This window comes from Centruroides vittatus, unplaced genomic scaffold (genome assembly GCF_030686945.1).
Source record: "Centruroides vittatus isolate TY-2023 unplaced genomic scaffold, ASM3068694v2 contig_375, whole genome shotgun sequence".
NCBI lineage: Eukaryota > Metazoa > Arthropoda > Arachnida > Scorpiones > Buthidae > Centruroides > Centruroides vittatus.
The window spans coordinates 245,951-253,369 of record NW_027122197.1 but is presented as its reverse complement, the minus strand read 5'-3'; the positions used below and the strand labels follow the sequence as shown (position 1 = coordinate 253,369).

The window sequence follows — 7,419 nt, the reverse complement described above, 5'->3', positions numbered from 1 at the left end:
TAGAAACTTTTCTAGCAATTGGATAAAGTAAACTTATATAAATGGACGAAGAATAATATGCTATTTAAAGTTCGTTAGTATAAAAGAAACATCCCGGAAAATTAAAAGAACGTTTTCATAATTCGTTCTATTCACATACGTTGTGTTCCTGAGGATTACAAGAAAACAAATGACTTGAATGTAAAGGTCAAGTCTGCTGTTTCACTTCGTTGTGTTCCTGCTGTGTGTGAATAGAACAAATTACGAAGACGCTCTTTTAATTTTTCAGTATTGTTTCTTATATCTGAGAGAATTGTTAATCGCAATATTAACTTATATAATTCATATTTATTTGATATTTTCCTTATTTATAATCGTTGAACTCGAAGAGAATATAAAACATAACAAAATTCGAATTATTGTAATATCGATTCACAATGCCGATCTACAATTTTTAATTATATCATAATTTTAAAAAGTTACGTATTTTCCGGTTGAGACCGGAAGTTTGTACGTACATAGTTAATCGGGGCCTCCCCTAAGCTTTCCATATCTGGCCTCGATTTTCGTCTATCGAGATTAAGGAAGGACAGACGGACAGCCAAACAGACGGACAAGAGTAGGAATATATATGTCTGCAATTTGAAATTGTAACCCAATAAGAAAATATAAAATTATTTAGATTTCTTAAAGAGAAAATATAATTTTGCTAATGTTTGAGAAACTTACTGACATTTTCATAAATTTAATCATATTTTTTAAATAGGAATAAATTATATAAACAAAAATCATTTACGAATTTTTCGTCTTTATATATTTATTAGTCACTAGGCTATTGTACAGATGCTAAAAGGAATGGCTTGAATTTCGTGTTATGTAGTGTTTCCTTTAAACGTAAATACGAAAATTCTCTAATTGAATTTATGCTAATTTGTTGTAAAGATAATGATTTGATAATAAAATAACTTAAAATATCATTAAAGCGTGACATTTACAGATTTGAATATAATTAGCGTAATTACGTCGGATAGTCCATTCGAATTCCTTCATCCAATCATTTGTTTCATCCGATGGACGAAACAATATTATTTTGGCGTTAACAGAGAATGCTATCATATTGACATTATTATCTTATTAATGCTAAGTATATCACTATGAAACTGTAGTGTCAACCAATCACGTCGCAATTAATTTTAAACAGAATATTTTCGTGTTTTTTTTTTTTTTAATAATTTCTTCACTACTTTGTATGATTATGAAGCTACATAAGTCCGAGAATAATTTAAGCAAAATTATAATTTATATTTAGGATTTTAATATATTCTACGAATAACCCAATTATATTATTCAGTTATAATATATTATATACAAGATTCTACAAATGCTTAAATTATACTCCATATCCATAACGAGCAATCCTCATCTCGTGATTTTAGGTATACAATGTAATGAAATGTCAAGAGCAAATTTCAAAATAATATACTTGATAAATTGTACAAATCGTATACAATAAGTGAGCTGTATACTTAGCTTATAACAAGCTCTTTACAATACAATCAGGGATGAGGATCCCCAAGCTCAGCAAAAAGCACAATGGAATAAAAAAAAAGTTGTTACATTGTAAAACACAAAATTTATAACTAAAATAATCGCATTATCCTGAGATATTGACGAAAATGGAATTATTAAAACATATTAGAAAATAAATAAATAAAAATCTAATAATCTTGAAAGTAAAATACTATATCAAAATAAAATTTTTATGCGCTTAAATTACAGCAATAAGGATAATCGCAGTCTGATTAAGTAGAGAATAAAAGAGGATAACATCACAGCTATCACGATATCTTATACTCAATACTGTATCTGATAACGTAATCAGAAACATAGGCCTATTAAAGGAAATGGTGATAAAAATAATGATAAAAAATCGTTATATATAATCTATAATGTAATGGTTGGTAAGCTAAATTTAAGCCGTTCGAACCAGATCTCTGTAGAGATTTTTCTATCTCTTTCCTTTCATATCGGTATTGAGAACCTGGATATGTTAGGGGGTGGTAGGATCCACCGAGATATTTAGGTCCTATCTGAGTTAACGCTCTCGGTTTATTACTTCCCCCTCAAGCACCTGAAGTTATATAAATTTATTTTGCAAATTTTAAAATTAAAAGTTTTGTTGTACAGATTTCGACCCGTTCTGTATAGGGATATAAAAGTATTAATAGCTGGTCTAGGGTTCGCGCCTGACAAACAGGCTGGTTACCTCTATGACATTTTTATACGGTGTAATTGTATCATCATAGGTGCAATAACCCGGTGTTTACCTTACTTTATTTTATTTTTTTATGTCAGAGAAAAGAAAATAATCATAGTTTTATAGAATAGAAGAAATACGCTGATAAAAAATATGAAACGAGAAGCAGGATTCTTTATCAGGCTACCAAGGCTAAATAATTACTAAACAGTTTGGCAGGGAGCAAGCCTCCAGGCCGCCGTCTGCCAAAAACAAAAAATAATTACTTAATCGAAATATAACTATTTCTTGTTATAGGAACAATGGAAATTCCTTACACCCCAATATTTCAATATCTAAAGTGAACAGAACCGAATCTCAATGTGAGATTTTGTGATTCTTATTAATATTCGCGCTGTGGTATTACTTTTGAAATAGAAAATAAGTAAAATTCTCGTCAGAAGTCCACTTAATTTCACATGGATTTTCGCGTTTTTTCTATTTCACTGACCGTATTTTACGGACTATAAGACGCACCTGAATTTTGGAGGCAATTTTTCAAAGAAAAAAGTGCGTCTTATAGTCCGTAAAATACGGTATATTTTATTAAAATTTCCCTTTCAATATAAGAAAAATTTTTCACAATTTCTATCATATCTACTATATGGAACTTTTCTGTTATTGATTTTTCTTACATTATATTTCATTTTCGATCAAAGATATTTTTATTTGTAAAAGTACATCAGTACAATCCATTCTAAATTTCTTACAAGAAGGAAAATTCACTTTTTGACGATCTCCGATTGCTTTTGTGTAATGAACGACCTCCAATGATTTCCTGTATTTCCGGCAAAATTCCGAGCAATAATTTCTGAGACAAATATATTTTCTCTCGGGAATTATTGCTAGCTGTTACACATCGCATACGAAATAATTCTAGAGCAATACCTCTCTATGATTACGAAACGTTCTTTGAACTGTTGAATAGTTCTGTTCTGTGTGTTCCGTTCTTAATAGAAACCGCCAAATTGAAAACAAATTCAAAACTCCACCACTCAACAAGATCAAAAAATAAAGACAACAATATTACGTAAGACGAGATTTATTAGCGAGGTTGAGGCTGAAGTTTTAAACGCGAAAACGTGTACGTCGGACGTTCGGCGCCGCTTTCCTGTAAGCCTAGAAGTTTGACAATGGCCTTTAGAACGTCAGTGGAATCATGCTCGACATTCCAAATACCATTGTCAAACTTCTAAGCTTACAGGAATAGAAACCGCCAAATTAAAAATTCCACCACTCAACGAGATTAAAAAATAAAAATATTACATAAGACAAGATCTATTACTCCCCTATCCCTGAGTAAGAAATCGTAAGAAATCCTTGACCTCCACCCACCCCAAAATACCTTACGTAATTTATGGACGGCCCCTTTTCGTTTGTTATCTTTCATATCACAGTTTAGGGAGCTGCTTTTGTTATGTCATTAAGGACTTTCCTTACTGCCGTTTCACGTTCTGGTTAATAAATATATGATCAATGAAAGTATAATAATGCTTCCTCAACATCTATATTCCTTTATCTTGTTTATGAAAACTTTTATCTATTCTCTAAAATAAATGAGAAGTTGAAGAGTTGCATGTATCAATTAGTAGGAGAGAGGGAAATCAAGCAAAATATATATATAAAAACCCATGATACACTATGATTTCTCGACTTCTTTTAACGGACATAATAGATTTTTATGGAGTCGACTATTCTGTTCGAAGTTACGCTGAAGTCAGTCAAATCGATTCTAAAAATTCAATACTATATTGCCTGTTGAGTTCTTAAAGTCGATTTGACTGCACAATTTTATTACGACATAGTAAAATTTCTATGTTGGATAAACTTTACGCTGTACATCATTGCACCACATCTAGATTTCCAGTTCGAACTTGCCAAGAATATATTTCTAGCGCGAAATGTCTCTTCACTTTCTCAATCTTTTGATCAAGGCGTAATTCAAACTTCCAAAGCACGAAGAAATGACCACGAAGCATGTGGAGCATTGCTCGAAACGTTGACAAATCGACTCAATGTCTTTCGAGCCATTTCGTGGACTTCAAATGCCTTCAGAAATGCTTCTTCAAAGTTGGGTTTACTTCAAGCAATGAGAAATCTTGCAATTTTAGCTATTGCCAATGGTGTGAAGACGACACAAGTGTCACGATAACAGTAGATTTACCGTCACTGAAAACAGTTATGTTGAATTATCGGCGTGGATTGTAAAAACTCAAGTAATTTCACAAGCCAAGATTCAAAAACAATCTTTCTGAGATAAAAGAAAAAGAAAATAAAGATGATGGCGACGACACGGCAAAGGCTTTACAACTGAAATAACACCCGTTACAAAGCCATCAATGGAGTCATAGAGGCAAACTCAACAAATTTTTACGGTACAAAGCTAGCAGAATATTTAATTACATATAGTGGAAAGCAGCTGAGATATATGTAAATATAATATCTTGTAAATTATATGTTTCTACAATAAGTACTTTCATTAATTTTAATGCTACACCTAAAACTTTATAGCGTTATTATTAATGCTTACGTAAGTACAAATTTCGTCTGTAAGCAAATATTTTTCATAAAAACACCAGAATTTTATAATTAATAATCAAATGAATATATATATATATTTTAAAAGTTTAAAATACATATAAGTTATTTCTTTAAAAAATTCATATAAAATCTATCTTACACAACTGTGGAAGTAATTAACTTGTATTGTTTAAAAAAATAATAGAAACGTTACGGTACTTGAATACACCTTTAAATGTTTAAAATAGAAAAAAATAATAACGATTGTAGGGATATAAATTAATTTTTTTTACCTGAAAGAAATGTTTTGATGTAAGAGAATGTCTACAATTGAAGATATTCTTATCGATAAACGTCATTTTTTGTGATGAACAAATTCAGAAATAAAAATCATTCCTATGTAATATAGAACAATAACAGTTATATTATCTGTTTAAGCTTATTCACTTACTTTAAATCATATACAATAAGAAATAATACGTGTAATTTAATATTAAATAATAATAAATCATTAATTTATGATAAAGATTTTCGCTACAGATTTTATTCCATCGTTCAAAATCAGAAAAACCTAGAAAATAGATAAAGTTCAGAATAAATAAATAAGAAATTTTTGTTATTCTTTTATTTAACGTTTTGTTGTTCGCAATAACAGTATTAAATCTATAGTCTGAAAAGCGTTCTTAAGCCGATCACTCAAGAGACCTTTGCACTGGGATTATAGCCTGTTACAAGGAAGAACAATTTTATTGTATAAGAAAAATTGTCTATTTTGTGGAAACTTTCATAGTATATTGCCCAAGGATTTTAAACTAATCAATACAGAGATTTGTTGTAAATTTTTGGGTAATGCGCTATAATAAAATGTAGGTTTAATCGTGATAATTCCGAACAATATGCAAGATTATAATAACCACCAATTAATAATGATATATTAAACTGATAATAAACATTTACTAATTTATTTAGATTTTAATTAGCTGCTAATGCTTTAGAATTAGAATCGAGTTTATCGGTTAAATAAAGAATGATTCATTTTAAATTTTGTTTTGTTTTCTGTAAGATGACTTATATTTTATAATTGGATAAGATTCAAATTAAGAGATATCAGCATTGAATTTGTGTTTTTAAATAACAGCTTCAAAATTATAAAAGCTTACATAAATCAGATTAAATAACACTCCTGTACAAGATTATATTACGTTAGAACCCACGAAGAATCCTGGGTTAGTAACAAACCAACGGGCTGGCCATGTGGTGTTTCTCGGGTTATCTTCACGTGTCTAACACCTAACTATAGCCAAATTTTCCATAAGAAGTTCCTCCGGGAGGCATCCGTTTTGGATAGATTGGTCATATGTTGCATTGTCTTCATCTAGAAGTCTAATCATAATTATAGTTTACCGTCTTTGTTTAAGTAGTTTAAAGTATACAATTAAAAAAGAAATCAGCTCCTGTGGCCTAAAGGATAAGGCGTTGGTCTCCGAAACCGAAGATTGTGGGTTCGAGTCCCATCAGGAGCGATAATTTTTGCTTTTCATTTAGCAATTCAATCATCCGGCCGTGCATCCTTCGGGCCTCACCGACTATATGGCCAATGTAAGTAAGGCCATTTAAAGGCTAAAACCTGCCTGGCCTGCAACAGAAGCGCAATGCTTACGAGACTAAAAGGACTCGACGGAAACATAGTATAGAGCAGTGGTTCTCAATCCGTGGTCCGCGGAACACGGGTGCTCTGTGAAGCAACTTGAAGTGTTCCGCGAAAAAACAAACATGCAAATAAAAATTGTTGCAAAAGAAAAATCAATACAATATAAAATAATTTTTGTATGGGAATGTAATTAGCAAAAGCCAATGTCGTCATCTAGACCGACTGCGCTTGATTTCCATAAGGTTTGCCACCCCTGCTTTAAAGCTGATGTATTGTAAGTGTTCCGCGAAAAAAATGTCAAACTTTAGTGTTCCCCGACTTCAAAAAGATTGAGAACCATTGGTATAGACTTCTATAGACCTAAAGCTCAGCTACATGCTAGGCGGGCCCTTTTGGGAAAGTGTCCCGCAGTCCGAAAGTTAAGCATCACTCAGCTCTTGGTTGAGTGCGTGTCAAATAGCTTAAAGCCGTACAAAACTATGTTAGCGTTAGAGAGTTAGACTTGAGAGCGAGGAAGGCGATGAAGGCTGGTCCCCATTGAGTTATACTGCCAGAGCCCTAGCATTTAACTCGGTATGATTTTAATCGTGCATTCACCTCAGTGATTACTAGATGCCCGATTGCCTATGGCTGAAATACAATATCTTTGTGCTCTGTAGTGCCATTTGTCAGAGCAGGGTCAATAGTTAGCGTTTTTCTGATAGGCGTTCAACGACGCCCATCAAATTAGTTAATGCGAAGGAAGGCGAGATTCTTTCATCCTACGCACGACTCGCGATATACAACGGGGGACGATAAACTTTGCGACACTGAAACTTTCTGTATGACGAGCGAACGCAATTAACGTACGTTAGCACTCTGATTAGCTTTTAAACAGGATTTCGAGAAAAAACTGCACGGTGGTCTCATGGTGTAACGGTAAGCACTCTGGACTTTGAATCCAGCGATCCGAGTTCGAATCTCGGTGAGACCT

At 32.3% G+C, this 7,419-nt stretch overlaps 2 non-coding genes across 2 annotated transcripts; both read left to right on the top strand.

Moving 5' to 3' along the window:
- Positions 1–6,245: 6,245 nt before the first annotated feature.
- Positions 6,246–6,318, top strand: TRNAR-CCG (transfer RNA arginine (anticodon CCG)). The gene has a single exon. It is a non-coding gene; the product is annotated as a tRNA-Arg (tRNA).
- A 1,029-nt stretch (positions 6,319–7,347) lies between these two features.
- Positions 7,348–7,419, top strand: TRNAQ-UUG (transfer RNA glutamine (anticodon UUG)). Its single transcript has one exon. It is a non-coding gene; the product is annotated as a tRNA-Gln (tRNA).